At 40.3% G+C, this 13,472-nt stretch overlaps 1 non-coding gene across 1 annotated transcript; it reads right to left on the bottom strand.

The window, feature by feature from the left end:
* Positions 1-10,587: 10,587 nt before the first annotated feature.
* Positions 10,588-10,691, bottom strand: LOC112804887 (small nucleolar RNA R71). Its single transcript, XR_003203505.1, has one exon. It is a non-coding gene; the product is annotated as a small nucleolar RNA R71 (small nucleolar RNA).
* Between the last annotated feature and the right edge of the window lie 2,781 nt (positions 10,692-13,472).

Below are 13,472 nucleotides of genomic sequence, written 5' to 3'. Positions count from 1 at the left end.
TGCCACGACCAGGGATATAGTACCCTGCTCACTCTTTCTTGCACCTTGCGAGATATAGTGCCCGCCACACTCTTTTGGGTTATAGTGCCCGAGTTCACTCTGGAGGTAGAAAGGTTATGTGAGTGAGAGACTGCCACAGTCCTCACATCTCAATGTAGATGGGAGACTGCCTCGGCCCCTACGCCGGCATCGCTATCTCGATAAGCAGGAGACTACCACAGCCCTTGCCCGAGGCGCATAGCAACTTACCAAATTAATGCATGTCACGTGAGCGGGAGACTGCCACAGTCTTCACATTCGAATGTAGTCGGGAGACTGTCATAGCCCCTATGACAGAGAATAATGCATATCACAATTACATACTCAATATCAGAGATCACTGCTCATAGCACAAGTCTGCATGTAGTCATCTCATTAACCAAAGTCAATCATGTTTCTCAATTATTCATTGTCACCTCAATACTCCACCTAAATACTCAAGTTTTTGGCGCCGTTGTCGGGGATTTTTCGAGTTTGGACAACTGACGGTTTATCTTGTTGCTTATATTAGGACTATTTTATTTTTGTTGGTTTAGAGTCTTTTATTTGAGTTTAGTTTTATATTTTAAGTTTGGTGTCTTCTTTGTGTTTTCCTTTAAGTTTTCGAAAATTTGTGTTTGATTTTCTAAAAATTTTAAGTTTGGTGTCTTTTGTGCTTTTATTCACTTAAAAATTTTTGAAAAATTTGTTCTTGGTGTTCATCTTGATCTTCAAAGTGTTCTTGGTGTTCATCTTGACATTCAAAGTTTTCTTGTTTGTTCTCTTTGTTTTGATCTAAAATTTCTAAGTTTAGTGTCGTTCTGTTGTTTTTCTCTTTCCTCATTAAAATTTAAAAATAAAAAAAATATCCTTTCCTTGTTTCACTCATAATTCGAAATTTTGCATTAAATTAGGCAAAGATTTTCAAAATCATATCTTTTCAATCATTTTTATTTGCAATCATATCTTCTCAATCATATCTTTTTCAAAATAATTCTCAATCATATCTTTTTAATTGCTAATTCCAAAATCTTTTTTTAATTAGTTGATTGATTTAGTTTTCAATTTGCTTTGATTTTATTTTTCTTTTAGTTTTCGACATTTTATTTTATTTTCCTTTTGTTTTATTTTATTATTTTCGGTCATTTTCTTTAAAAAAAATTACTTTACTTGTGAATTCATATCATATTCCCTTTCTCCATCATGGACCTAAGTGGAATTGAACAGTCCAGAAGGACTCTAGGGTCATATGCTAACCCCTTTACAGCTGCATATGGGAGTAGCATCTGTATACCTCCCATTAAAGCAAGCAGCTTTGAGCTAAATCCTCAACTCATTATCATAGTGCAGCAAAATTGCCAGTATTCCGGTCTTCCACAGGAAGAGCCTACTGAGTTTCTGGCACAGTTCTTACAAATTGCTGACACAGTACGTGATAAAGAGGTGGATCAGGATGTCTACAGATTATTACTGTTTCCATTTGCTGTAAAAGATCAAGCTAAGAGGTGGTTAAATAACCAACCTACAGCAAGCATAAAGACATGGAAACAGTTATCAGACAAATTCCTGAATCACTTTTACCCTCCAAAGAGGATGACACAGCTAAGGCTGGACATCCAAGGCTTTAAACAAGAGGATAATGAATCCCTTTATAATGCCTGGGAGAGGTATAGAAGTATGCTAAGAAAATGCCCCTCTGAAATGTTTTCAGAGTGGGTACAGTTAGACATCTTCTACTATGGGCTTAAAGAAAAAGCTCAGATGTCTTTAGACCACTCAGCTGGTGGATCTATACACATGAGGAAGACGATTGAAGAGGCTCAAGAGCTTATAGACACTGTTGCTAGAAACCAATATTTGTATTCTAGCAATGAGTTCTCTCCAAAAGAGGAAGTCATGGCAGTAGCCACTGATCCTAATCCTCAAGAACAGATGATTGAGCTTAATCAACAATTGCTCCTGATGACAAAACAGTTAGCAGAATTTAAAGAGATGCTCCATGAAACTAAAGTTGCTAACAAGAACATAGAACTACAGTTGAATCAAGCAAAACAGTAGATATCTAAACAGATAATAGAAGAATGCCAAGCAGTTCAACTGAGGAGTGGGAAGACATTGAATAACACTACTCAAAGTAGCAAAAAGCCAAATAAGGAACAATTGACAGAGGAGAGCCAAACCACTATCTTAAATCCCTCTGAGGACAGTAAGAGCCCAGAGAGGAATACTATTGGCGTTCAAACACCAGAAAAGGAGGGAAAGCTGGCGTTAAACGCCCATTCCCTACCCAGTTCTGGCGTTCAAACGCCAGAAAAGGGGGAAAAGTTGGCGTTAAACGCCCATTTTCCACCCAATCCTGGCGTTCAAACGCAAAAGGGGAACCAGACACCTGAGAGTGCTGACAGTAATCCCTCTAAAAAGGCTTCTTCAACCACTTCTGTAAGGAATGAGCCTGCAGCAACTAAGGTTGAAGAATATAAAGCCTAGATGCCTTATCCTCAGAAACTCCGCCAAGCGGAGCAGGATAAGCAATATGCCCGCTTTGCAGACTATCTAAGGACTCTTGAAATAAAGATTCCGTTTGCAGAAGCACTTGAGCAAATACCTTCTTATGCTAAGTTCATGAAAGAGATCTTAAGTCATAAGAAGGACTTGAGAGAGACTGAAAAAGTATTTCTCACTGAAGAATGCAGTGCAGTCATTCTGAAAAGCTTACCAGAAAAGCTTCAAGATCCAGGAAGCTTTATGATACCATGCACATTAGAAGGTGCTTGCACCAAGACAGCTCTATGTGATCTTGGGGCAAGTATCAACCTAATACCTGCATCCACTATCAGAAAGCTTGGCTTGACTGAAGAAGTCAAACCAACCAGGATATGTCTCCAACTTGCTGATGGCTCCATTAAATACCCATCAGGCATAATTGAGGACATGATTGTCAAGGTTGGGCCATTTGCCTTTCCCACTGACTTTGTAGTGCTGGAAATGGAGGAGCACAAGAGTGCAACTCTCATTCTAGGAAGACCTTTCCTAGCAACTGGACGGATCCTCATTGATGTCCAAAAAGGGGAATTCACCCTGAGAGTCAATGAGGATGAGTTCAAGTTGAATGTTGTCAAAGCTATACAGCATCCAGACACATCAAATGACTGCATGAGCACTGATATTATTGATTCTTTGGTGGAGGAGGTCAATATGACTAAAAGTCTTGAATCAGAGCTAGATGACATCTTTAAAGATGTTCAGCCTGATCTGGAGGAACTAAAGGAAATAAAAGAAATTCTAAAAATTCCTCAGGAAGAAGATAAGCCTCCTAAACCAGAGCTCAAGCCACTACCACCATCCCTGAAATATGCATTTCTGGGAGAAGGTGACACTTTTCCAGTGATCATAAGCTCTGCTTTAAATCCACAGGAAGAGGAAGCACTAATTCAAGTGCTAAGGACACACAAGACAGCTCTTGGGTGGTCCATAAGTGATCTTAAGGGCATTAGCCCAGCAAGATGCATGCACAAGATCCTATTGGAGGATGATGCTAAGCCCGTGGTTCAACCACAAAGGCGGCTAAATCCAGCCATGAAGGAGGTGGTGCAGAAAGAGGTCACTAAGTTACTAGAGGCTGGGATTATTTATCCTATTTCTGGTAGCCCCTGGGTGAGCCCTGTCCACGTTGTCCCTAAGAAGGGAGGCATGACAGTGATTCATAATGAAAAGAATGAACTCGTTCCTACAAGAACAGTTACAGGGTGGCGCATGTGTATTGACTACAGAAGGCTCAATACAGTCACCAGAAAGGATCATTTTCCTTTACCTTTCATAGACCAGATGCTAGAAAGACTAGCAGGTCATGAAAACTACTATTTTTTGGATGGCTATTCAGGTTACAACCAAATTGCAGTAGATCCTCAGGACCAAGAGAAAACAGCATTTACATGTCCTTCTGGAGTATTTTCCTACAGGAGGATGCCTTTTGGTCTGTGCAATGCACCTGCAACCTTTCAGAGGTGCATGCTCTCTATCTTCTCAGATATGGTAGAGAAATTTCTGGAAGTCTTCATGGATGACTTTTCAGTATTTGGAGACTCATTCAGCTCCTGCCTTAACCATCTAGCACTTGTTCTGAAAAGATGCCAAGAGACCAACCTAGTTTTAAACTGGGAAAAATGTCACTTTATGGTGACTGAAGGAGTTGTCCTTGGGCATAAAATTTCAAACAAGGGAATAGAGGTGGATCAAGCTAAAGTTGAAGTAATTGAAAAATTACCACCACCTACCAATGTTAAGGCAATCAGAAGCTTTCTGGGGCATGCAGGATTCTACAGAAGGTTTATAAAGGATTTTTCAAAAATTGCCAAACCTCTGAGTAATCTGCTAGCTGCTGACACACCATTTATCTTTGATAAGGAGTGTCTGCAGGCGTTTGAGACCCTGAAAGCTAAGCTGGTCACTGCACCAGTCATCTCTGCACCAGACTGGACATTACCATTTGAACTAATGTGTGATGCCAGTGACCATGCCATTGGTGCAGTATTGGGACAAAGGCATGGTAAGCTTCTGCACGTCATTCATTATGGCAGCCGTATTCTAAACGATGCACAGAAGAACTACACAACCACAGAAAAAGAGTTACTTGCAGTGGTTTATGCCATTGACAAGTTCAGATCTTATTTAGTAGGATCAAAAGTGATTGTGTACACTGACCATGCTACTCTTAAATATCTACTCACAAAGCAGGATTCAAAACCCAGGCTCATAAGATGGGTGTTGCTTCTGCAATAGTTTGATATAGAAATAAGAGACAGAAAAGGGACAGAAAATCAAGTAGCTGATCACCTGTCCCGGATAGAACCAGTAGCAGGAGCATCCCTCCCTCCTACTGAGATCTCTGAAACCTTTCCGGATGAGCAATTATTTGCTATTCAGGAAGCTCCGTGGCTTACAGACAGTACAAACTATAAGACTCAAGGTTCCCCTTCTGTAACCATGGAAAGGAAGCATGAAGAGCTTCTCTCAAAACAGAGTCAAACAGAGCCCCCACAGTCAAACTCTAAGTTTGGTGTTGGGAAGTTCCAACATGGCTCTGAGTATCTGTGAGGCCCCATAAGAGTCACTGTCAACCCAATGTTATATTTATTATTTTTCCTTTGTTATTTTATGTCTTCTGTAGGTTGATGATCATGAGAAGTCACAAAATCAATTGAAAAAGCAAAAACAGAAAGAAAAATAGAAAGAAAAACAGCACACCCTGGAGGAAGATCTTGCTGGCGTTTAAACGCCAGTAAGGCTAGCAGATGGGCGTTTAACGCCCAGTCTGGCACCATTCTGGGCGTTTAACGCCAGAAAGGGGCACCAGACTGGCGTTAAACGCCAGAAATTGGCACCAGCCCGGCGTTTAACGCCAGGATTGGCAGAAGGAGCATTTTTGCTCACCACTTGGTGCCGGGATGAATTATCCTTGCCACCTCAGGATCTGTGGACCCCACAGGATCCCCACCTACCCCACCACTCTCTCTCTTCTTTCTTCTTTTGCTCGAGGACGAGCAAACCTTTTAAGTTTGGTGTGGTAAAAGCGTTGCTTTTTGTTTCTCTATAATCATTTATGGCACCTAAGGCCGGAGAAACCTCTAGAAAGAGGAAAGGGAAGGCAAAAGCTTCCACCTCCGAGCCATGGGAGATGGAGATATTCATCTCAAGGGATGCACTTTCCTCCACAAAACTATTGGGAGCAAATCAATACCTCCCTAGGAGAATTGAGTTCCAACATGGGACAACTAAGGGTGAAGCACCAAGAACATTCCATCCTCCTCCATGAAATTAAAGAAGATCAAAGAATCATGAGAGAGGAGCAACAAAGGCAAGGAAGAGACATTGAGGAGCTCAAGCACTCCATAAGATCTTCAAGAGGAAGAACAAGCCGCCATCACTAAGGTGGACCCGTTCTTTAATCTCCTTGTTCTTTATTTTTTATTTTTCGAATTTTTATGCTTATGTTTATCTATGTTTGTGTCTTATTACATGATCATTAGTATCTTAGTGTCTATGCCTTAAAGCTATGAATGTCCTATGAATCCATCACCTCTCTTAAATGAAAAATGCTTTAATCACAAAAGAACAAGAAGTACAGGATTTTGAATTCATCTTTGAAACTAGTTGAATTAGTTTGATGTGGTGACAATACTTTTTGTTTTCTGAATGAATGCTTGAACAGTGCATATGTCTTTTGAATTTGTTGTTTTAAGAATGTTAAAATTGTTGGCTCTTGAAAGAATGATGGAAAAGGAGAACTGTTATTGAGGATCTGAAAAATCATCAATTTGATTCTTGAAGCAAGAAAAAGCAGTGAATCAAAAAGAAAGAAAGAAAAGAAAGAGAAAAAGAAAAGGAAAGAAATAAAGTTGTGATCCAAGGCAAAAAGAGTATGCTTAAGAACTCTGGACACCTCTAATTGGGGACTCTAGCAAAGCTGAGTCACAATCTGAAAAGGTTCACCCAATTATGTGTCTGTGGCATGTATGTATCCGGTGGTAATACTGGAAGACAGAGTGCTTTGGGCCACAGCCAAGACTCAGAAAGTAGCTATGTTCAAGAATCATTATACTTAACTAGGAGAATCAATAACACTATCTGAGTTCTGAGTTCCTATGGATGCCAATCATTCTAAACCTCAAAGGATAGAGTGAGATGCCAAAACTGTTCAGAAGCAAAAAGCTACTAGTCCCGCTCATCTAATTGGAGCTAAGTTTCTTTGATATTTTGGAGTCTATAGTATATTCTCTTCTTTTTATTCTATTTTGATTTTCAGTTTCTTGGGGACAAGCAACAATTTAAGTTTGGTGTTGTGATGAGCGGATAATTTATACGCTTTTTGGCATTGTTTTTAGTATGTTTTTAGTATATTTTAGTTAGTTTTTAGTATATTTTTGTTAGTTTTTAGTTAAAACTCACTTTTCTGGACTTTACTATGAGTTTGTGTGTTTTTCTGTGATTTCAGGTATTTTCTGGCTGAAATTGAGGGTCCTGAGCAAAAATCTGATTCAGAGGCTGAAAAGGACTGCAGATGCTGTTGGATTCTGACCTCCCTGCACTCGAAGTGGGTTTTCTGGAGCTACAGAAGCCCAATTGGCGCGCTCTCAATGGCGTTGAAAAGTAGACAGCCTGGGCTTTCCAGCAATGTATAATAGTCCATACTTTGCCCGAGATTTGATGGCCCAAACCGGCGTTGCAAATCAGCTTCAGAATTCCCAGCGTTTAACGCTGGAACTGGCATAAAAATTGGAGTTAAACGCCCAAACTGGCATAAAAGCTGGCGTTTAACTCCAGAAAAAGTCTCTACACATGAAAGCTTCAATGCTCAGCCCAAGCACACACTAAGTGGACCCCGGAAGTGGATTTTTACGTCATTTACTCATTTCTGTATACCCTAGGTTACTAGCTCACTATTAATAGGATCTTTGGACATTGTATCTGTACCTCATGACACTTGATGCCAAGGCATCTTAGGCTAGTTTCACTAGCATTTTTTTGTTAGTTTTAGTTGTTTTATGCACTTTCTTGAGCTTAAAGTAACCAAGAATGGTTAAATGAATAACAAAGCAATGAACCATCCAAACAGTATGATTTTGATGCAAATTCCATGAGTTTTTAGTTATATTACTTGAATGCTATTAATGGAAGAATTCTCAGGAAATTTTGCAAGACTTTGATGCAGTTGTTTGGATGATTTCAGGGAAGAAGAGGCTAGGCAAGGAAGCAACAAAATCAATAAAGGAAGCTTGAATATCACATGTGGAGTTTAAGTTCCAGTTTAAGCTTAAACTGGAACTTAAACTGTCAAGCCATATAATGCTGGGAAGTGGCGTTTAAGCTCCAGTTTAAGCTTAAACTGGAGCTTAAACGCCAAAATCATGAAGGCTGAGAAAAGCTGAAACTGGCGTTTAACCTCCAGTTTAACCTTAAACTGGAAGTTAAACGCCAGAAATGAGAAATGCACCAGGGAGCATTCCCACGTTTAAGCTCCAGTTTAACCTTAAACTGGAGCTTAAACGTGTTCGACTATTTTTCTACTCCAGGGTTGCTTTCTTCATTCCCACGTTTAAGCTTCAGTTTAACCATAAACTGAAGCTTAAACGTGTTCGACCAAATTCTCCTCCAGGGTTGCTTTCTTCATTCCCACGTTTAAGCTTCAGTTTAACCATAAACTGAAGCTTAAATGTGTTTGACCATTCCACCCTCCAGGATTGCTTTCTTCCATTTCCACGTTTAAGCTTCAGTTTAAGGTTAAACTGAAGCTTAAACGTGTTCGACTACGTTACCCTCCAGGGTTGCCTTCTTCCATTTCCACGTTTAAGCTTCAGTTTAACCTTAAACTGAAGCTTAAACGTGTTCGACTATTTTACCCTCCAGGGTTGTTTTCTTCCATTTCCACGTTTAAGCTTCAGTTTAACCTTAAACTGAAGCTTAAACTGCAACTTAAACGCCACTATTTGAAAAGGTTTCTGGGCCAAAGATATTGCAGTTTAAGTTAGCATTTGAGCACAAACATTAACTTAAACGTACTCTGGTATGAAACCCAATTGAATATCATGGTTTATGGAATTGGGCCTGAAGAATTGATGAGTCTGGAATTTCAATTTGTTGAGTCATGTGTCATTACTTGATTATCACTAAGTTGGCTCAATGAATGTTACAGAATTGGATCAGCAACCTCATCAGGATTATGGATCATAAACCCAAAGCAAAAGGAAATCAAGGAAAGGCCTCAAAGCCCAAGAAACACAACAGAAGCTCAATTTAGAAAGTGTATAAAGAGGATAGAATTTAAGTTTTTAGGGAACTTTTAGATCATTTGCTACTTTTCATACTTTGTGTAATTGAATTCAGAGCTATGACTCACTAAACCCCCTTTCATTGGGTTAGGGAGCTCTATTGTAATTCAATGAATCAATAATAGTTTTTATCTTCTTCTTCAATCTTTTCTCTTGAATTTTGTTAGAAAGCTTCTCGATCTAATTCCATTGGTTAGTTGTCTTGGGAAGAAAACTATCCATAATTGGAATCCTTCGGAACCTTGGGAAAGGAATGGAGGATTCATGCTAGAGAAGCTTTCTCACAGTGAATTGGATTGGGGTTTGGATGGATATTGTGACATGTAATCCTACCAAATTGTGGTTCATGAAACTGTGTGGTATAATCAGTGATCGAGCATCATCTCTTCTTATGAACATTTAAACCAAGGGATTGGGAATTTGTTTGTTTTTAGAGAGAATTGGTGAGCCAAGGGATTGGGATCCAATCATATAAGATTGTCAAGCAAAATTCAATGAATGCATTGGTTGAGGAAGGGATAAAAATGTTTTGATTCGGAGATCTCAATATCTCCTGAAACCCAATGAATTTCCCATTTCTGATCTACCACTTTCTCTTTACATTCTACAATTAAATTCATGCAATCACCCCGATCCCTTTTTAATTTCAGCAATTTAGCTTCTCGCTCTTTAATTCATGCAATTTAACATTCCGCAATTCTCATCTAAATCTTGATTCCGCTCAACTAGAACACACTTCTAATCCGAATTGCTTACTCAACCAATCCTTGTGGGATTCGACCTCACTCTATTGTGAGTTTTTACTTGACGATAACCGGTGCACTTGCCGGAAGGAATTTTTGCCGATTGTGCAATTTCCTAAAATCATAGCTATCAAGTTTATGGCGCCGTTGCCGGGGATTGGTTTTCGATTGACAATTCTCAAATTGGAAGTTAACTAGATTGAGCATTTTTCTTGTTTTGTTAATTCAGTTCAAGTTACTTGTTGAATTTTAATTTCTGCACTCTGTTACTTGCTTTCTTTCTTTATGCCTTTAAATTCAAGCAACTAACTCACTGACCCACTAACTATTTGAATTAATTCCTCAACTGCTCTAACCATACTCTTTCATTTAACCAAGAGTATTTCACTTGTTTGTTGCCTGTGCTGTGTTCTTGTATGATAGGTAGGAGAGGAGAGACATCAACTCCTCCATATACCGAACCAGAGAGGACCCTTCATAAACTTAGAAGGGAAGCAAGAGGGAAGAGAGTACTGAGAGAAGAAGAATCTGAAGGAGAATCTGAGGACAATTTTGAGGAAGCTCTAGATCTCAACATGGATGGAGAAGTTCACAACCATGAGAGAGCTGATGGAAACAATGCCATTCCCGAGAGGAGGGTTCTTGGTTCATACATAAACCCAACCTCTGGGAATTGTGGTAGCAGCATTCAGAAACCACCCATTCAGGCCAACAATTTTGAACTCAAACCACAGCTAATATCACTGGTGGAGGATCATTGTTCATTTGGTGGGAGTGCTAATGAAGATCCAAACCAACATCTCACAAAATTCCTGAGAATTTGCGACACTGTGAAGTCCAATGAAGTCCAGGAAGATGCCTATAAACTGCTCTTGTTCCCATTTTCACTTAGGGACAAGGCAGCTAAGTGGCTAGAATCATTCCCAAGGGGGAGCCTAACAACCTGGGATGAGGTGGAAAGCAAGTTTCTGGCACGTTTCTACCCCCCACAAAAGGTCAATAGGCTTCGATCTGAGGTTCAAACTTTTAGACAACAAGATGGTGAAACTCTCTACGAGGCATGGGAGAGGTTCAAGGATTTGACAAGGAAATGCCCACCAGACATGTTCCATGACTGGGTGCAATTGCATATTTTTTATGATGGACTTTCTTATGAATCAAGGAAAGCTGTAGACCATTCATCAGGAGGTTCATTGAACAGGAAAAAGACTGTGGAAGAAGCCATTGAAGTGATTGAGACAGTGGCTGAGAATGAGTACTATTATGCTTCAGAAAGACACAACACTAAGGGAGTCATGGAGCTGAACCATGTTGATACAATTCTAGCCCAAAACAAGGTGTTTGCCAAGCAACTAGCAGAGCTCACCAGGAATTTAAAAACAAATCAAGTGGCTGCAATACACACACAAGATCAAGAGGAAGTAAGCACTGAAGGAGGTGATTGGGAAGAGGCCAACTATGTGGGGAATCAACAAAGGCAACCATATGATCCACATTCCAACACTTACAACCCAGGCTGGAAAAACCACCCAAACTTTGGGTGGGGAAACCAGCAAACCCAACCACAAAACCACAAACCTTACAACCCCAACCAACATAACAATTCCACATACCAAAACTCCAACCAAAGATCATACCAAGCCACACAAAACACTTACTCCCAACCACCATATCATGGCCAAAACAATCAACCTGCCCAACCTAATCCGAACCAACAATTTCAAGATCAATTAAACAGGATAGAAGGAATGCTTGCAACCATGGGTCAAGACATAACCGAATTGAAAGCTTTTAAGGAAGAAGTAAATTCTAACTTGCAAAACCAAGGAGCTGCCATCCAGAAGCTAGAAAATCAAATTGTGTATTTGTCTAAGCAAACCCCTGGGCCAAGCGTTTCTCATGCTGCCAAGGCTATTGCAAGGGAAGAATGTAAGGTCATAACCCTCAAACGTGGAAAGAAGCTAAAGGAGATCTCAAAGGAAACCACAGAGGATGAAGCAAAGGAAAATGAGAGAGACAAGGAACAAGGACAATCTTTTACACCGTCTGCAACAAAAGAAAAAGAAAAAGAGGTCCTGAAGCCTTATACACCCAAAGCACCATATCCTCAATGTTTGATGAAAAGTGAAAAGGATGGCCAATTCTCCAGATTCTTGGAGATTTTCAAGAAGCTTCAAATCAACATTCCGTTTGCTGAAGCAATAGAGCAAATGCCACTCTATGCAAAATTCTTAAAGGAATTAATGACCAAGAAGAGAAGCTGGAGAAATGAGGAAACTGTGTTGTTGACTGAAGAATGCAGTGCCATCATTCAACATAAATTGCCTCAGAAATTGAAGGATCCAGGCAGTTTCCAAATCCCCTGCATCATAGGAGAAGTCATGGTGGAGAAGGCCTTGTGTGACTTAAGGGCCAGTATCAATTTGATGTCTCTAACAATGATGAGAAGAATGAAGATTGAGGAAGCCAAACCAACAAGAATGGCCCTCCAATTGGCAGATCGAACTTTTAAATTCCCTCATGGGATAGTTGAGGATTTGTTGGTGAAAGTGGGAGATTTTATATTTCCTGCCGATTTTGTGGTGTTAGATATGGAGGAAGAAGCCAAAGCTTCGATAATCCTGGGAAGACCCTTCCTGGCTACTGCTGGAGCCATCATAGATGTCCAAAAGGGTGAACTCACTCTTAGACTACATGATGAGCAATTGGTGTTTAACGTATTCAAGGCAATGAGTTATCCATCAGAATCACTAAAGGAATGCATGAGGGTGGATGTAGTGGACATTGCATTACAAGAAACCTTTGAGGAAACAACAAAGGAAGTGGCAGAGGAGGAGTTCACCAAGGATATTGAAGTTAGTGACATCAAGGCTGCTGAAACAACCATGCCAAGCATGCCTGAGAGAGTGAAAGAAGAGAAGGAAGCACCAAAACCTGAGCTCAAAGCATTGCCCCCTAATCTCAAGTATGCATACTTGGGTAGTGATGAGAGCCATCCTGTTATCATTAGCTCTGCCCTGAGCCAAGAACAGGAAGAAGAATTGATCAATGTGCTACAAACTCATCAAGATGCCATTGGATGGACCCTAGCTGATTTGAAGGGGATAAGTTCATCCATATGCATGCATAAAATCTTGTTAGAAGAGGATGCTAGACCCTCCATTCAAGCTCAGAGAAGATTGAATCCCGTCATGAAAGAAGTGGTACAAAAGGAGGTCATGAAGTTATGGCAGGCAGGGGTAATCTACCCCATTTCTGATAGCCCATGGGTTAGTCCCATCCATGTAGTTCCCAAGAAAGGTGGCATAACTGTGGTGCCAAATGAGAGGAACGAACTCATACCCACAAGAACTGTCACTGGGTGGAGGATGTGCATAGACTACAGGAAGCTCAATGAAGCCACCAGAAAAGATCATTTCCCACTCCCATTCATGGATCAGATGCTTGAAAGGCTTGCAGGACATGCTTACTATTGCTTTCTGGATGGATACTCAGGCTATAATCAGATAGTAGTTGATCCAAGAGATCAAAAGAAAACATCATTTGTTTGTCCATATGGAGTTTTTGCTTATAGACGCATGCCCTTTGGATTGTGCAATGCACCCGCCACTTTCCAAAGATGCATGCTGTCCATCTTTTCGGACATGATTGAAAAATTTATTGAGGTTTTCATGGATGATTTTTCTGTGTTTGGAGATTCTTTTCCTAGCTGCCTACACCACCTTGCCTTGGTGCTTAAGAGATGCCAAGAGACCAACCTAGTATTAAATTGGGAAAAGTGTCATTTCATGGTCACAGAAGGAATAGTCCTTGGCCACAAAATCTCTAATAGAGGCATTGAGGTGGACAGAGCTAAGGTGGAACTCATTGAAAAACTACCTCCACC

This window comes from Arachis hypogaea, chromosome 5 (genome assembly GCF_003086295.3).
Source record: "Arachis hypogaea cultivar Tifrunner chromosome 5, arahy.Tifrunner.gnm2.J5K5, whole genome shotgun sequence".
NCBI lineage: Eukaryota > Viridiplantae > Streptophyta > Magnoliopsida > Fabales > Fabaceae > Arachis > Arachis hypogaea.
Note: the sequence above shows the minus strand (reverse complement) of the source record. Positions and strands in the feature narration are given on the sequence as shown.